Source organism: Oncorhynchus keta, unplaced genomic scaffold (assembly GCF_023373465.1).
Source record: "Oncorhynchus keta strain PuntledgeMale-10-30-2019 unplaced genomic scaffold, Oket_V2 Un_contig_29781_pilon_pilon, whole genome shotgun sequence".
Taxonomy (NCBI): Eukaryota; Metazoa; Chordata; class Actinopteri; order Salmoniformes; family Salmonidae; genus Oncorhynchus; species Oncorhynchus keta.
The window spans coordinates 1-18737 of record NW_026286722.1 but is presented as its reverse complement, the minus strand read 5'-3'; the positions used below and the strand labels follow the sequence as shown (position 1 = coordinate 18737).

At 41.5% G+C, this 18737-nt stretch overlaps 3 long non-coding RNA genes across 10 annotated transcripts; 1 reads left to right on the top strand and 2 right to left on the bottom strand.

The window, feature by feature from the left end:
- Positions 1-10564: 10564 nt before the first annotated feature.
- On the bottom strand, positions 10565-12184 carry LOC127923437 (uncharacterized). 8 transcript variants are annotated; one of them, XR_008114385.1, is made up of 2 exons: positions 12106-12184; positions 10565-11753 (listed from the first exon to the last, which is right to left on the bottom strand). It is a non-coding gene; the product is annotated as an uncharacterized LOC127923437 (long non-coding RNA). The 8 variants fall into 8 exon arrangements; XR_008114390.1 differs by having other exon boundaries at positions 10565-11600; XR_008114388.1 differs by lacking the exon at positions 12106-12184 and adding an exon at positions 12008-12042.
- Positions 12185-12939: 755 nt separating this feature from the next.
- Positions 12940-16793, bottom strand: LOC127923436 (uncharacterized). The gene is made up of 11 exons (XR_008114382.1): positions 16753-16793; positions 16639-16676; positions 16330-16405; positions 14521-14592; positions 14376-14413; positions 14185-14336; positions 13959-14146; positions 13696-13809; positions 13518-13631; positions 13100-13479; positions 12940-13066 (listed from the first exon to the last, which is right to left on the bottom strand). It is a non-coding gene; the product is annotated as an uncharacterized LOC127923436 (long non-coding RNA).
- A 1202-nt stretch (positions 16794-17995) lies between these two features.
- LOC127923439 (uncharacterized) lies at positions 17996-18533 on the top strand. Its single transcript, XR_008114391.1, has 3 exons — positions 17996-18026; positions 18172-18219; positions 18510-18533. It is a non-coding gene; the product is annotated as an uncharacterized LOC127923439 (long non-coding RNA).
- Positions 18534-18737: the final 204 nt, after the last annotated feature.

Below are 18737 nucleotides of genomic sequence, written 5' to 3'. Positions count from 1 at the left end.
AAAATACAAATAAAATATGCAAAGAATTTGTTGATCTGCCTTTTCATTTGTAACGATTTGAATGATTGTCATCATGTGATCATCTAAATGATGTTAACAAAATAAAACATTTCAGTTTGGTGCCATTTTGTTCTGTAAATATGGGTCATATGGTAAGCAAATGACAGGGCAGTAAAGCCATTATCCTCATGACCTCATTGAAATGACAGGGCAGTAAAGCCATTATCCTCATTACCTCATTGGAATGACAGGGCAGTAAAGCCCATTATCCTCATTACCTCATTGAAATGACAGGGCAGTAAAGCCCATTAGCCTCATTACCTCGTTGAAATGACAGGGCAGTAAAGCCATTATCCTCATTACCTCATTGAAATGACAGGGCAGTAAAGCCCTTTAGCTCATTACCTCATCGAAATGACAGGGCAGTAAAGCCCTTTAGCTCATTACCTCATCGAAATGATAGGGCAGTAAAGCCATTATCCTCATTGAAATGACAGGGCCGTAAAGCCATTCATCTCATTACCTCATCGAAATGACATGGCAGTAAAGCCATGATCCTAATTGCCTTTATCTGTTAATCTTTGGTAAGGAATTTTTTTATTGTGGATTTTCCAAAGAGTTCTGTTCTGTCTATCCAACTCCCTCTCTGTGAGGCCTGTTATCGGTGATTCATTAACGACGGCAGAAATGAAAATAGTTTGTCACATATAGCGAAATGCCTGTCGATGGATTTACGGCGACCGGAGGCGAGTGGGTGTGGAAAGGAGTATGGAAAGCGAATCGGCTAATTGGGCGATACTGTTGCCACTTTGACCGTTTTGCGTTGCTGATTGGGCTGTATGAAAAGTCACTAAACCGGTGACCAGCGATCCTTCCAGATGTTATATGCCATTTAGCAGACGCTTTTATCCAAAGCGACTTACAGTCATGTGTGCATACATTCTACGTATGGGTGGTCCCGGGAATCGAACCCACTACCCTGGCGTTACAAGCGCCATGCTCTACCAACTGAGCTACAGAAGGACCAGATGTGTTCAGATTTTTTTGTGCCGCCCCCCCGTCAAAGTTGGCCATCTCCGCTCTAACCTAACCTACTGCTGAGCTATCAACTGGAATATGTGTTGGGTTTGTTTTCTGTTTTTGAACAACTAATTGATGGATATCGGTTCAATTCCTTGAATTCCATTTTCTTTCTCTTTTTCCTTCTTCTGTGAACTCACTGGGCACGTCAGACTGTTTCTGTGTGATGTAGTAGGAACTTGTAGTTTCCTACAGGCCAATAATCTACATAGTTAATTACCACGTTTTATTCACTAAACTACAATGACCATAATCCATTGTCCATTGCATTTCTTTTTAGGCCTGCTACTGAAGAGACAAGAATGGATATAGAGAGCAGCTGTTGCTTGGTGATTAATCTCTACCTGGAAAATACGTGATCAAAGTGATTGATAGTTGGCATTCATTCAGCAGTCATTAAAAGTATGCCTTATTTACTTTGAAGAACTACAAAATGTAGTTTTTGTCAGACAGCATAACCAGCAGCTATATAGAGATGAGATGATGACTTGGAATCAATAAATAAATAAATAAATAATAAAAGTCATCAAATAAAATGCTAAATGGCATATATTATTATTTATTATTACAAATGATATACGCAACTGAAATATGATGACGTAAAATCATGTAAATAATTATTGGTTAATCAGCAGTCATCGGCAGTCACTACCGTCATGGGACTTTTACAGATGTTATTCTGTGTTGTTACAATATTCAACTCAAATAATCAAAACCGAAAGCCGAGATAAACAAATAATTAACCCGAAACCCGACTCAAAGCACTACTAATTGCTCGGCACTACCTATAGCAGAGCGCTTTCCCACACCCAGGTCATTACCACATGGGCCATTCTATCCAAAATGATTGGGATGGTCCGACCCCATTGAATTGTACATTTAAAATGGTTAGCGTTAGGTAAGGGTTAAGGTAGGGAGGTGCCAAGGATCCCGGACAGCAACTGACTCTATCCACACGCTCATTGTTGTTACTGAATTCAACCCAAATAATCACAACCTTGAATCGAAAACAATGTTTTTTTGTGTATTTATTATAATGAACCGAAACCCAACCCTGTCCACACGCCCAGTACTTAACTTTTCAACACACCCTCTTGACCATAGTCCGGTCTCGGTATCGAGCTGCAGCTCCCTACTTCTCAATGCGAACGTGAGTAGATTACCTTCAAAACAACGGTCGGACATCTAGGAAGCAGTCTCCAGTTTGTATTATATATACCTCGGTGGTTTGGACGGAACAAATATCGACCAGATCGGACGACGATAATACCAACAACGTGTTAAAGGTACAATATGTATTTTCTAGTTGTAATAATGTTAATAGTTCGCCTAATTTCAGTTTATGTGACAAAACGAGCACTCTTGAGTCTCTAGAGAATCATTGTACAATCTAAACCGCGGTGAAATCTATTTTAAATAACCACAAATAGTGTGGTTTCAGATGTTTGAAGCTGGTGTACAAAACCGAAAGTAAAAGACGCAAAGACGCATTGAAATCGCAGATGACCGCTTCTCAGACTTGCTTTCAATGAGAAGATCTATAACGGATATTATTTTTTAATGAAAGGTGTAACCAAGGCTTCTGAGAACACAGAGAAACATGGCTACAGTCTTCATCTGTTCCGTCTGTACCGAAGTCTTCGTTGGACATATATCGCTGAGCTGCCAGCACACCTTCTGTAGACAATGCCTCCAGAAGAGTATGGACTCCGGTTGCGTTATCTGTCCGGTGTGCGGGGATCCAATCACGTCGGAGAACATCAGAGTCAACAGAATACTAAGGGACATGGCAGACGAAGTGAGACAGAGAAGAGTTGATCTCAGAGTGTTGAAGAGGAATGAGGACGTCGACGTGAATAACTGGTTAACCTACAAGAAGAAGGAGAATGTGAAAACGTCAAAGTCCTTTGTGAAGGAAGGCCTGGCTGCTAGAAAGACAGAGACGAAGTTAAAGTCGTCTCTGACCACTGGTCCCTGGGAGGGTATACTTTTTGGCATTATGGCCTTTTATTGCTTTATTTCTGTTCTTACGTATGTTGTCCTTCCTTGTGTGGAATATGTGTCTGTAACAGTGTCAGGAAATGTCGCCAAGGTGTTGGGATCCCCTTTGGTGTTCATATCTATGTATGTTGTCTTCCGTGTTGTTGCTCATTTGGTCGATTTTTTTATTATTATTTTTTTTTTTTTGAAAAAGATTGACTTAAAAAAATCTGTTTTATATAGTAATAACTGATTGATTTTATTCAGTGTTGGAGAGTCATAGGATTTAGCGAACTTCTTTTCCCAGCAGTTTGGTGGTAGTTGAACAACCTTTTTTTTTTAAATGAATTGACTTACATCTGCAGGTTTATGCCCAGTTTATTGATGCTATGATAAGTGCAGTAGATTTTAATTGTACAATGAATGTTGTGAAAAGATTTAAACTGCTAACTGATTATATGGAAGGGAAAAGGGCGATGAGTGTATTTTGATGTAAAACTTTTTCCTGTAAATTTACCAGCATTATAATGGCACCAGAGTTGCCAGATTAATACTGTAATTTTGCTTTACAGCAGAGATGCTGTAATATATTTTACAGTACCTCTTTTCCATACTATAAAACACATTACAGAATACAGCATCCCTGCTTTAAATTTACAGCCGTAAGGTTTTTACAGTAGTAGTATTCAATGTCGGGGTTCGTGACCCAACAACTGCAGTGGGGTTGCCAACAATATTATTTGAAATGTTATATTATTATTTACTGTTATTATTTTTTATGAACAAAACATAATATATTAAACAATATAGAAACATTTTTTATAAAAATGGGTTCCCTGCTGAAAAGGTTTAAATACCACTGTTTTACAGCAAGGAAAATACTACTGTAAAAATATATTACAGCATATCTGCTGTAAAGCAAAATTACAGTATTTAAGCTGGAAACTCTAGTGCCATTACAATGCTGAATATTTACAGTGAAATTCTACCTGAAATCTAAATAAAGAAATATATACATAAAATATATATATGTACATAAAATACACGTATTCAAATAGCTGACAACATTAACTACAAATGAACAACATAATTGACAATAGAAGTAACAACAGTTATCACATATGTGAGGGGGGTGAGATCAAATTGGGATTGGGTACAATCCTAGATCTATGATCAGGGGCAACTCTATTTAGGGTAAGGGGGTTCAGAGGCGGTGAAACGGGACAGTTTGGTCAGGAGAGCATCCAGGACAGAGAGAAGTCAGCATCATGTGTTCCTCATGGGGCTCCGTAAACAAACCTCCTCGGGTTCTGATTGGTCAGCTCTTCTCAACCCTAGGACAAGCATAGAAAAAGAAAGACTAGAATAAGCACCAGGGCTGTTACTCTGTGGGTTAATAGACAGACAGACAGCACCAGGGGCTGTTACTCTGTGGGTAAATAGACAGACAGCAACAGGGGCTGTTACTCTGTGGGTAAATAGAGAGACAGCAACAGGGGCTGTTACTCTGTGGGTAAAGAGAGACAGCAACAGGGGCTGTTAGAGAACAGAGAGACAGCAACAGGGGCTGTTACTCTGTGGGTAAATAGAGAGACAGCAACAGGGGCTGTTACTCTGTGGGTAAAATAGAGAGACAGCAACAGGGGCTGTTACTCTGTGGGTAAATAGAGAGACAGCAACAGGGGCTGTTACTCTGTGGGTAAATAGAGAGACAGCACCAGGGGCTGTTACTCTGTGGGTAAATAGAGAGACAGCAACAGGGGCTGTTACTCTGTGGGTAAATAGACAGAGGACAAGGAACATATCAAGCTGGTGTTGTGTGTGTGTATGTACTTAACTACAAATCTACAGTAGGCATTAAGCTATTACTGTAAATAAATTATACAGAATAACGTGAGGATTTCCTCCAGGAGGCTTCCAATTACAGTAAATAACAGTATTTTTCAGCATTTTACCCATATAGCAGTGCTATGTATAACATTATTGCTTTAAGACACATCTATGGTATTTTACTGTGCCTTCTACAGTGTTTTAATGTTGACATGACAGTCTTACACTACACAGCTTTTCTCCATTTGAGAAGACACTAACCTATTTGAGAAGACACTAACCTATTTGAGAAGACACACTAACCTATTTGAGAAGACACTAACCTATTTGAGAAGACACTAACCTATTTGAGAAGACACTAACCTATTTGAGAAGACACTAACCTATTTGTATTGAAATGTAATAAAAATATAATTCCGTTGTGACGTTTTTTTGCTTCTCCTTCACTATTTAAATGTTCATTGTTCTTGTGTTTGTAACAGAGGGACCCTTTTTAAAAAGAACGTTATTGTCATAACCTGCTGAGGTGGTTGTTCATCTCTTCAAAGAAGCTCCCGGTCTGAGGCACGGCATCACTACAGTCCCTGGTTTGAATTCAGGCTGTATCACATCCTGCTGTGATTGGGAGTCCCATAGGGTGGCGTACAATTCTTTTTTTTTTTTATTTTATTTTTTATTTCACCTTTATTTAACCAGGGAGGCAAGTTGAGAACAAGTTCTCATTTACAATTGCGACCTGGCCAAGATAAAGCAAAGCAGTTCGACAGATACAACGACACAGAGTTACACATGGAGTAAAACAAACATACAGTCAATAATACAGTATAAACAAGTCTATATACAATGTGAGCAAATGAGGTGAGAAGGGAGGTAAAGGCAAAAAGGCCATGGTGGCAAAGTAAATACAATATAGCAAGTAAAACACTGGAATGGTAGTTTTGCAATGGAAGAATGTGCAAAGTAGAAAAAAATAATGGGGTGCAAAGGAGCAAAATAAATAAATTAAATACAGTAGGGAAAGAGGTAGTTGTTTGGGCTAAATTATAGGTGGGCTATGTACAGGTGCAGTAATCTGTGAGCTGCTCGGACAGTTGGTGCTTAAAGCGAGTGAGGGAGATAAGTGTTTCCAGTTTCAGAGATGTTTGTAGTTCGTTCCAGTCATTGGCAAGCAGAGAACTGTAAGGAGAGGCGGCCAAAGAAATAATTGGTTTTGGGGGTGACTAGAGAGATATACCTGCTGGAGCGTGTGCTACAGGTGGGAGATGCTATGGTGACCAGCGAGCTGAGTCGAGGATTGGTAGGATGGTCAGTTTTACAAGGGTATGTTTGGCAGCATGAGTGAAGGATGCTTTGTTGCGAAATAGGAACCCAATTCTAGATTTAACATTAGATTGGAGATGTTTGATATGGGTCTGGAAGGAGAGTTTACAGTCTAACCAGACACCTAAGTATTTGTAGTTGTCCACGTATTCTAAGTCAGAGCCGTCCAGAGTAGTGATGTTGGACAGGCGGGTAGGTGCAGGTAGCGATCGGTTGAAGAGCATGCATTTAGTTTTACTTGAATTTTAGAGCAATTGGAGGCCATGGAAGGAGAGTTGTATGGCAGTGAAGCTTGCCTGGAGGGTTGTTAACACATTGTCCAAAGAAGGGCCAGCAGTATACAGAATGGTGTCGTCTGTGTAGAGGTGGATCAGAGACTCACCAGCAGCAAGAGCGACCTCATTGATGTATACAGAGAAGAGAGTCGGTCCAAGAATTGAACCCTGTGGCACCCCATAGAGACTGCCAGAGGTCCGGACAGCAGACCCTCCGATTTGACACACTGAACTCTATCAGAGAAGTAGTTGGTGAACCAGGCGAGGCAATCATTTGAGAAACCAAGGCTGTCGAGTCTGCCGATGAGGATGTGGTGATTGACAGAGTCGAAAGCCTTGGCCAGATCAATGAATACAGCTGCACAGTAATGTTTCTTATCGATGGCGGTTAAGATATCGTTTTAGGACCTTGAGCGTGGCTGAGGTGCACCCATGACCAGCTCTGAAACCAGATTGCATAGCAGAGAAGGTATGGTGAGATTCGAAATGGTCGGTAATCTGTTTGTTGACTTGGCTTTCGAAGACCTTAGAAAGGCAGGGCAGGATGGATATAGGTCTGTAGCTGTTTGGGTCAAGAGTGTCCCCCCCTTTGAAGAGGGGGATGACCGCAGCTGCTTTCCAATCTTTGGGAATCTCCGACGACACGAAAGAGAGGTTGAACAGGCTAGTAATAGGGGTGGCAACAATTTTGGCAGATCATGTTAGAAAGAAAGGGTCCAGATTGGCCCAGCGTCGTCCGGGTTTGGCCGGGGTAGGCCGTCACTGTAAATACGAATATGTTCTTAACTGACTTGCCAGGTTAAATAAAGGTCATAAAATAACATTTTAAAAAGGAGGTGTTTAACCAATCCAATAACCATCTGTTACAGTTCAATACATCTGTTACAGTTCAATACTTCTGTTACAGTTCAATACTTCTGTTTCAATACAGTTCAATACTTCTGTTACAGTTCAATACTTCTGTTACAGTTCAATACTTCTGTTACAGTTCAATACATCTGTTACAGTTCAATACTTCTGTTACAGTTCAATACATCTGTTACAGTTCAATACATCTGTTACAGTTCAATACTTCTGTTACAGTTCAATACTTCTGTTACAGTTCAATACTTCTGCTACAGTTCAATACTTCTGTTACAGTTCAATACATCTGTTACAGTTCAATACTTCTGTTACAGTTCAATACTTCTGCTACAGTTCAATACTTCTGTTACAGTTCAATACATCTGTTACAGTTCAATACTTCTGTTACAGTTCAATACTTCTGTTACAGTTCAATACTTCTGTTACAGTTCAATACTTCTGTTACAGTTCAATACTTCTGTTACAGTTCAATACTTCCAATCAAATATATGACTTCTGGTTTACGATATACAGTGCTTCAAAGTTAGTCTAGTTTAACCAGGTTAGTCCAGATTTAACCAGGTTAGTCCAGGTTTAACCAGGTTAGTCCAGATTTAACCAGGTTAGTCCAGGTTTAACCAGGTTAGTCCAGTTTAACCAGGTTAGTCCAATTTAACCAGGTTAGTCCAGGTTTAACCAGGTTAGTCCAGTTTAACCAGGTTAGTACAATTTAACCAGGTTAGTCCAGATTTAACCAGGTTAGTCCAGGTTTAACCAGGTTAGTCCAGTTTAACCAGGTTAGTCCAGATTTAACCAGGTTAGTCCAGGTTAACCAGGTTAGTCCAGATTTAACCAGGTTAGTCCAGGTTTAACCAGGTTAGTCCAGGTTTAACCAGGTTAGTCCAATTTAACCAGGTTAGTCTAGGTTTAACCAGGTTAGTCCAGTTTAACCAGGTTAGTCCAATTTAACCAGGTTAGTCCAGATTTAACCAGGTTAGTCTAGTTTAACCAGGTTAGTCCAGATTTAACCAGGTTAGTCCAGGTTTAACCAGGTTAGTCCAGGTTTAACCAGGTTAGTCCAGGTTTAACCAGGTTAGTCCAGTTTAACCAGGTTAACCAGGTTAGTCCAGGTTTAACCAGGTTAGTCCAGTTTAACCAGGTTAGTCCAATTTAACCAGGTTAATCCAGGTTTAACCAGGTTAGTCCAGTTTAACCAGGTTAGTCCAATTTAACCAGGTTAGTCCAGATTTAACCAGGTTAGTCCAGGTTTAACCAGGTTAGTCCAGTTTAACCAGGTTAGTCCAGATTTAACCAGGTTAGTCCAGGTTTAACCAGGTTAGTCTAGTTTAACCAGGTTAGTCCAGATTTAACCAGGTTAGTCCAGGTTTAACCCGGTTAGTCCAGTTTAACCAGGTTAGTCCAATTTAACCAGGTTAGTCTAGGTTTAACCAGGTTTGTCCAGTTTAACCAGGTTAGTCCAATTTAACCAGGTTAGTCCAGATTTAACCAGGTTAGTCTAGTTTAACCAGGTTAGTCCAGATTTAACCAGGTTAGTCCAGGTTTAACCAGGTTAGTCCAGTTTAACCAGGTTAGTCCAATTTAACCAGGTTAGTCCAGATTTAACCAGGTTAGTCTAGTTTAACCAGGTTAGTCCAGTTTAACCAGGTTAGTCCAGATTTAACCAGGTTAGTCCAGGTTTAACCAGGTTAGTCCAGTTTAACCACGTTAGTCAAATTTAACCAGGTTAGTCCAGATTTAACCAGGTTAGTCTAGTTTAACCAGGTTAGTCCAGTTTAACCAGGTTAGTCCAGATTTAACCAGGTTAGTCCAGCTTAACCAGGTTAGTCCAGTTTAACCAGGTTAGTCCAGTTTAACCAAGTTAGTCCAGTTTAACCAAGTTAGTCCAGTTTAACCAGAGGGGAAAATCTGAACAGAAAACTACTATTTGCCAATTATAAAGTGGATACGGTGTCATTCCGGACATCGCCAGAGAAAGAAACCTGATTTGTGGTTCCAGGTGGACACGGTGGACCTCTGAAGATATCCTACAGATCACCATGTTGGTGAATGATCTGCCCCCCTCACTGCTGCAGTCAGCTGCAGAGGAGGAGACTTGTAATGAGGTTCTCCAGCCTGAGGAGGGTGATGACGAGCAGCGGCAGCAGGAACACCAGCAGGCTCCACGGCTGCCATGGAAACGGAGGTGAGGGAGAACTTCAGGAAGGTTCCGTTGTCAGGGGAGATTCCGGGTCCGTTGAGCTCGTCCAATGGGAGATCCATCCCTGACATCCTGGCGATCGGATTAGACGGATCTGAGGGAGAGGAGAAATAGGGTGTTACAGTAAGGTGAATTCAACACCTGGTATGTGGAAACCAAAACATTTAGTTTTTAAAGCAAGAACATAATTAAATGCTAACCTTGCATTTTTTTGTGTGCAAATATTCAGGATCATCTTTTTCCGAACCTTGTAGTTATTGCATTGCGTACTGCAAGGGGTATATTTTTAGGCTTTCCTATACCCCAAAATATTCCCAGGATATTCCGGATTCCCACGAATCAATCCCGTACAAGTCCCCAAATTGTCAAACGCTAAAATACCAACATTGCAGGATTAACAATTCTACTGGGCCTATCCAATGGCAGCTCTGTTATTTGAGGTCCGATCTGATAGAGTCCGCTCTGCCTTACCACTGAGCTAGTACACAACTAAGTCCTGTTCCTCAAACTCAACAGTAAGGGTCTTACAGTAGACTGGGCTATCCCTTAAGTACCTGTACTACCTCACCCTGCAACCTAGCATCTTTGTGGTCCTTCTGTGGCTCAGTTGGTAGAGCATGGCACTTGTAACGCCATGGTAGTGGGTTCGATTCCGGACCACCCATACGTAGAATGTATGCACACATGACTGTAAGTCGCTTTGGATAACTAGCGTCAGCTAAATGGCATATATTATTATTATTATATTATTTTCAGGATCGTCCAGGCCAGAGAGTCGACCTTAGGACACTATGAGTGGATACTCTCTCCTGGGTTGGTTTAGCTCAGAATCACCCCTCATACGACTCCTACCAATGCACTCAGTACCTTTAGTTGGGTCTCAGGTTCCTTCATACCAGCAATTCAGGTTCCCGATGGACTATTTAACCAGATGCTACAAATCCTTAATTAATCCGATCTGTTTCAGAAACCTGGAGTAAAACGACATGCACTTGTATGACTCTTTGATGACACAGGGTTTCAGAACAATGAAGCAAGTTTATTCAAAATTACAGAAAAAAGGCATAAGAAAAAACTGATCAATCAATATCACCAATTGATGATACGCAAAAATGTACCTTGGATTAAATTGAGAGATGCCTTCAGCGTCTTTACCTAAACCCTTTACCTAAAAACTATAACAATTTTATGAGAAGCACAGTTTTTAATAACAAGAAAAACATGTTCTTACCTTCTACAATTTATAAACAGATATTTGTCTCCCCCCTCGGGATGCTCAGTCCCTCAGTTGGTGTCTAAAAAACTAACAGCAACTAGAACACTTCAACAAATGAGGCAACCTAAAGGGTTCCTCCTAGAATGTTCTAGAACACTTCTATCAATGAGGTAACATTAAGGGTTCCTCCTAGAATGTTCTAGAACACTTCTACCAATGAGGTAACCTAAAGGGTTCCTCCTAGAATGTTCTAGAACACTTCTACCAATGAGGTAACCTAAAGGGTTCCTCCTAGAATGTTCTAGAACACTTCCACCAATGAGGTAACCTAAAGGGTTCCTCCTAGAATGTTCTAGAACACTTCTATCAATGAGGTAACCTAAAGGGTTCCTCCTAGAATGTTCTAGAACACTTCTACCAATGAGGTAACCTAAAGGGTTCCTCCTAGAATGTTCTAGAACACTTCTACCAATGAGGTAACCTAAAGGGTTCCTCCTAGAATGTTCTAGAACACTTCCACCAATGAGGTAACCTAAAGGGTTCCTCTTAGAATGTTCTAGAACACTTCAACCAATGAGGTAACCTTAAGGATTCCTCCTAGAATGTACTAGAACACTTCTACCAATGAGGTAACCTAAAGGATTCCTCCTAGAATGTTCTAGAACACTTCTACCAATGAGGTAACCTAAAGGATTCCTCCTAGAATGTTCTAGAACACTTCTACCAATGAGGTAACCTAAAGGGTTCCTCCTGGAATGTTCTAGAACACTTCTACCAATGAGGTAACATTAAGGATTCCTCCTAGAATGTACTAGAACACTTCTACCAATGAGGTAACCTAAAGGATTCCTCCTAGAATGTACTAGAACACTTCTACCAATGAGGCAACATTAAGGATTCCTCCTAGAATGTTCTAGAACACTTCTACCAATGAGCTAACATTAAGGATTCCTCCTAGAATGTTCTAGAACACTTCTACCAATGAGGTAACCTAAAGGGTTCCTCCTAAAATGTTCTAGAACACTTCTACCAATGAGGTAACATTAAGGATTCCTCCTAGAATGTACTAGAACACTTCTACCAATGAGGTAACCTAAAGGATTCCTCCTAGAATGTACTAGAACACTTCTACCAATGAGGCAACATTAAGGATTCCTCCTAGAATGTTCTAGAACACTTCTACCAATGAGGTAACATTAAGGATTCTCATAGAATGTTCTAGAACACTTCTACCAATGAGGTAACATTAAGGATTCCTCCTAGAATGTACTAGAACACTTACCAAAGAGGCAACCTAAAGGGTTCCTCTGAATGTTCTAGAACACTTCTATCAATGAGGTAACATTAAGGATTCCTCCTAGAATGTACTAGAACACTTCTACCAATGAGGCAACCTAAAGGGTTCCTTCCTAGAATGTTCTAGAACACTTCTACCAATGAGGTAACCTAACGGATTTCTCCTAGAATGTTCTAGAACATGTCTATCAATGAGGAAACCTCAAGGGATTTCCAGATCAAGCTAGCACCTTTAATATACTTCATTAACATCAACTTCTTAAAACATACATTTTTCAAACTACCTTTACTCAATTCTAATCTTACTACAACCTAATTTATTACTCCAGTTATATCTTAATAATTCAATATTTTAAACATTATAACATTTGACCATTATAACGTCTCGTTATCAACCTCTAAGGCCTTGTCCTCTAAGCAGAATGAAACACAGTCAATATGATTCACAACTTAAAGAAACTACATTCTAACTCTCCTCACCTGCATTATTTTAACACCTGTAATATCTCCCAATGTTTTCAACCTTTAACACTTAATATGTTTAACCTTTAATTAGTATTTCAATCAATTCCAGTCCCAATTCATTTCTTCTTCTCTTTCGTCAGTGTCAATTAATTTCTTCTTCTTTTGTCAGTGTCAATTCATTTCTTCTTCTCTTTGTCAGTGTCAATTCATTTCTTCTTCTTTTTGTCAGTGTCAATTCATTTCTTCTTCTCTTTCGTCAGTGTCAATTCATTTCTTCTTCTCTCGTCAGTGTCAATTCAACCTCATTGTTCATTCTTCTTTATGCTCCACGTGTGAGTGAAAGTGAAACGTCTTCCTGAGTGTGTGTGTGGGTCTTTACAAGTGGGTCCTCCCTACTGGTGTCTGTCACTAAATGTCACAGAAAACTGAGCCTCAACCAACTATTCTTCAGTAAAGACCCTCAGTCTACCTCTGTACATTACTAAACAGGAAAGAACCTGTCTACCTCTGTACATTACCAAACAGGAAAGAACCCCAGACTACCTCTGTTACCAAACAGGAAAGAACCCAGTCTACCTCTGTACATTACCAAACAGGAAAGAACCCCAGACTACCTCTGTACATTACCAAACAGGAAAGAACCCCAGTCTACCTCTGTACATTACCAAACAGGAAAGAACCCCAGTCTACCTCTGTACATTACCAAACAGGAAATAACCCCAGTCTACCTCTGTACATTACCAAACAGGAAAGAACCCCAGTCTACCTCTGTACATTACCAAACAGGAAAGAACCCCAGTCTACCTCTGTACATTACCAAACAGGAAAGAACCCCAGTCTACCTCTGTACATTACCAAACAGGAAAGAACCCCAGTCTACCTCTGTACATTACCAAACAGGAAAGAACCCCAGTCTACCTCTGTACATTACCAAACAGGAAAGAACCCCAGTCTACCTCTGTACATTACCAAACAGGAAAGAACCCTAGTCTACCTCTGTACATTACCAAACAGGAAAGAACCCCAGTCTACCTCTGTACATTACCAAACAGGAAATAACCCCAGTCTACCTCTGTACATTACCAAACAGGAAATAACCCCAGTCTACCTCTGTACATTACCAAACAGGAAAGAAGCCCAGTCTACCAAAACAGGAAAGAACCTCAGTCTACCTCTGTACATTACCAAACAGGAAAGAACCCCAGTCTACCTCTGTACATTACCAAACAGGAAAGAACCCCAGTCTACCTCTGTACATTACCAAACAGGAAAGAACCCCAGTCTACCTCTGTACATTACCAAACAGGAAAGAACCCCAGTCTACTTCTGTACATTACCAAACAGGAAAGAACCCCAGTCTACCTCTGTACATTACCAAACAGGAAAGAACCCCAGTCTACCTCTGTTTACCAAACAGGAAAGAACCCCAGTCTACCTCTGTACATTACCAAACAGGAAAGAACCTCAGTCTACCTCTGTACATTACCAAACAGGAAAGAACCCCAGTCTACCTCTGTACATTACCAAACAGGACAGAACCTGTCTACCTCTGTACATTACCAAACAGGAAATAACCCCAGTCTACCTCTGTACATTACAGAACAGGAAAGAACCCCAGTCTACCTCTGTACATTACCAAACATGAAAGAACCCCAGTCTACCTCTGTACATTACCAAACAGGAAAGAACCCCAGTCTACCTCTGTACATTACCAAACAGGAAAGAACCTCAGTCTACCTCTGTACATTACCAAACAGGAAAGAACCTCAGTCTACCTCTGTACATTACCAAACAGGAAAGAACCCCAGTCTACCTCTGTACATTACCAAACAGTAAAGAACCCTCAGTCTACCTCTGTACATTACCAAACAGGAAAGAACCTCAGTCTACCTCTGTTACCAAACAGGAAAGAACCCTCAGTCTACCTCTGTACATTACCAAACAGGAAAGAACCCAGTCTACCTCTGTTTACCAAACAGGAAAGAACCCTAGTCTACCTCTGTTACCAAACAGGAAAGAACCTCAGTCTACCTCTGTACATTACCAAACAGGAAAGAACCCCAGTCTACCTCTGTACATTACAAACAGGAAAGAACCCCAGTCTACCTCTGTACATTACCAAACAGGAAAGAACCCCATCTACCTCTGTACTACCAAACAGGAAATGTTCTACCTTCTAGACATACCATTTACATTTTAGTCATTCAACTAACATCCAGTCAGTCTACCTGTCAGTCCATTCACCAAATAGGAAAGAACTGTCAGTCCATTCAACCCATCCAGTCAGAAGTACCCTCATCCATTCAACTCTACCAATCAGATTTATGTCAGTCCATTCTTCTAACATCAGTCAACATTACTGTCAGTCATTCAACTAACATCCAGTCAGAAGTACTGTCAGTCCATTCAACTAACATCCAGTCAGAAGTACTGTCAGTCCATTCAACTAACATCCAGTCAGAAGTACTGTCAGTCCATTCAACTAACATCCAGTCAGAAGTACTGTCAGTCCATTCAACTAACATCTAGTCAGAAGTACTGTCAGTCCATTCAACTAACATCTAGTCAGAAGTACTCAGTCCATTCAACTAACATCCAGTCAGAAGTACTGTCAGTCCATTCAACTAACATCTAGTCAGAAGTACTGTCAGTCCATTCAACTAACATCCAGTCAGAAGTACTGTCAGTCCATTCAACTAACATCTAGTCAGATGTACTGTCAGTCCATTCAACTAACATCCAGTCAGAAGTACTGTCAGTCCATTCAACTAACATCCAGTCAGAAGTACTGTCAGTCCATTCAACTAACATCCAGTCAGAAGTACTGTCAGTCCATTCAACTAACATCCAGTCAGAAGTACTGTCAGTCCATTCAACTAACATCCAGTCAGAAGTACTGTCAGTCCATTCAACTAACATCCAGTCAGAAGTACTGTCAGTCCATTCAACTAACATCCAGTCAGAAGTACTGTCAGTCCATTCAACTAACATCAGTCAGATGTACTGTCAGTCCATTCAACTAACATCCAGTCAGATGTACTGTCAGTCCATTCAACTAACATCCAGTCAGAAGTACTGTCAGTCCATTCAACTAACATCTAGTCAGAAGTACTGTCAGTCCATTCAACTAACATCCAGTCAGAAGTACTGTCAGTCCATTCAACTAACATCCAGTCAGAAGTACTGTCAGTCCATTCAACTAACATCCAGTCAGAAGTACTGTCAGTCCATTCAACTAACATCCAGTCAGAAGTACTGTCAGTCCATTCAACTAACATCCAGTCAGAAGTACTGTCAGTCCATTCAACTAACATCCAGTCAGAAGTACTGTCAGTCCATTCAACTAACATCCAGTCAGTACTGTCAGTCCATTCAACTAACATCCAGTCAGATGTACTGTCAGTCCATTCAACTAACATCCAGTCAGAAGTACTGTCAGTCCATTCAACTAACATCCAGTCAGAAGTACTGTCAGTCCATTCAACTAACATCCAGTCAGAAGTACTGTCAGTCCATTCAACTAACATCCAGTCAGAAGTACTGTCCGTCCATTCAACTAACATCCAGTCAGAAGTACTGTCAGTCCATTCAACTAACATCCAGTCAGAAGTACTGTCAGTCCATTCAACTAACATCCAGTCAGAAGTACTGTCAGTCCATTCAACTAATCCTGGCAATCCAGAACAAAAATCATAATTTATGTTACGTATGGCGCTGTCCCAAGAGATTAGTACAAATCAACCATATTCTGTCATTATAAGGAACCACTTCTGTACATTACCAAACAGGAAAGAACCCCAGTCTACCTCTGTACATTACCAAACAGGAAAGAACCCCAGTCTACCTCTGTACATTACCAAACAGGAAAGAACCCCAGTCTACCTCTTGTACATTACCAAACAGGAAAGAACCCCAGTCTACCTCTGTACATTACCAAACAGGAAAGAACCCCAGCTACCTCTGTACATTACCAAACAGGAAAGAACCTCAGTCTACCTCTGTGCCATTACCAAACAGGAAAGAACCCCAGTCTACCTTCTCTGTACATCACCAAACAGGAAAGAACCCCAGTCTACCTCTGTACATTACCAAACAGGAAAAGAACCTCAGTCTACCTCTGTACATTACCAAACAGGAAAGAACCCCAGTCTACCTCTGTACATTTACCAAACAGGAAAGAACCCCAGTCTACCCTGTACATTACCAAACAGGAAAGAACCCCAGCCTACCTCTGTTACCAAACAGGAAAGAACCTCAGTCTACCTCTGTACATTTACCAAACAGGAAAGAACCCCAGTCTACCTCTGTACATTTACCAAACAGGAAAGAACCCCAGTCTACCTCTGTACATTACACAAACTCTGTTACCAATCATATGTATGTTCTATTTCTTCTTCTAGACATAAAACATTTACATTTTAGTCATTCAACCACTTCTTCTTCAAGAGATTAGTACAAATCAACTCTGTCATTATAAGAACCACTTCTTCTTCAGAAGAACTTTATGCAGAATCAGAACCAGGAAGACAAGACAAAGTAGGAGTGAAGAATGTCGATGTGAATTCTTGTTCCCCCCTCAGGAACTGATCCCATGAGTGTCTCTCAGGCGTAGCGCGAAGTCCCCCTGGCAGCCCTTGTCTGATCAGTTCCTCACGGAGCTGGAAACACAACACACAGTGATTATCAGGTAGAGCCAGGGAGAAACCTGTCTGATCTGACACCGACCTGCTGTAAACCCACGTTTCTGATGTAATCATCTGTCAGTGGGATCCAGAGGACAGTTTTATCCTCAGTACAGCAACGTATCCTGTTGAAACACAGTCAGCCCACATTATTACAACGCACAGAGACACAAATCATTTGTTCAAATTTGAACAAAAGTTAATTCTGTACTTACTAGGCCCACTGCTCGTTGTTGTACCGTCCCCACAATATGGGTTGTGAGATCGGTGGTTGGGTGTGTACTTAAAGTTGTGGATGCCGTGGTAGTTGTGGGATGCTGTGGTAGTTGTGGATGCTGTGGTAGTTGTGGGTGCTGTGGTAGTTGTGGGTGCTGTGGTAGTTGTGGGTGCTGTGGTAGTTGTGGATGCTGTGGTAGTTGTGGGTGCTGTGGTAGTTATGGGAGCTGTGGTAGTTGTGGATGCTGTGGTAGTTGTGGGTGCTGTGGTAGTTGTGGATGCTGTGGTAGTTGTGGGTGCTGTGGTAGTTGTGGGTGCGTACGATACTGACATTTGTGGGTGTGGTTGTGAGTTCAGTAGTTTTTTGGGTGGTATTTGGAAGTGCAGGTGCAATCTGTGTGGTCGTGAGGTTTTTTGTCAGAGGAGGGAGGTTGTTGGTTTCCTCTGTGGTCGTGAAAGGGTTTGTTGTCAGAGGAGGGGAGGTTGTTGGTTCCTCTGTGGTCGTATGAGGTTTGTTGTCAGAGGAGGGGAGGGTGTTGGTTCCTCTGTTGTCGGAGTTTGTTGTCAGAGGGAGGGGAGGTTGTTGGTTCCTCTGTGGTCGTGAGGTTTGTTGTCGTGAGGGAGGGGAGGGTGTTGGTTCCTCTGTGGTCGTGAGGTTTGTTGTCAGAGGAGGGGAGGGTGCTGGTTCCTCTGTTGTCGTGAGGTTTGTTGTCAGAGGAGGGGAGGGTGTTGGTTCCTCTGTGTCGTGAGGTTTGTTGTCAGAGGAGGGGAGGTTGTTGGTTCCTCTGTGGTCGTGAGGTTTATTGTCAGAGGAGGGGGGGTGTTGGTTCCTCTGTGGTCGTGAGGTTTATTGTCAGAGGAGGGGGAGGGTGTTGGTTCCTCTGTGGTCGTGAGGGTTTGTTGTCAGAGGAGGAGGGTGTTGGTTCCTCTGTGGTTGTGAGGGTTTATTGTCAGAGGAGGGGAGGGTGTTGGTTCCTCTGTGGTCGTGAGGTTTTGTTGTCAGAGGAGGGAGGGTGTTGGTTCTCTGTGGTCGTGAGGTTTGTTGTCAGAGGAGGGGGAGGGTGTTGGTTCCTCTGTATGGTCGTGAGGTTTGTTGTCAGAGGAGGGGAGGGTATTGGTTCCTCTGTGGTCGTGGGAGGTTTGTTTTCAGAGGAGGAGGATTGTTGGTTCCTCTGTGGTCGTGAGGTTTGTTGTCAGAGGAGGGGGAGGGTGTTGGTTTCCTCTGTTGGTGTGAGGATAATTGTCAGAGGAGGGGAGGGTGTTTGTTCTTCTGTGGTTCTGATGGCTGTAGCACAAAGACAGACAAACAGACAGAC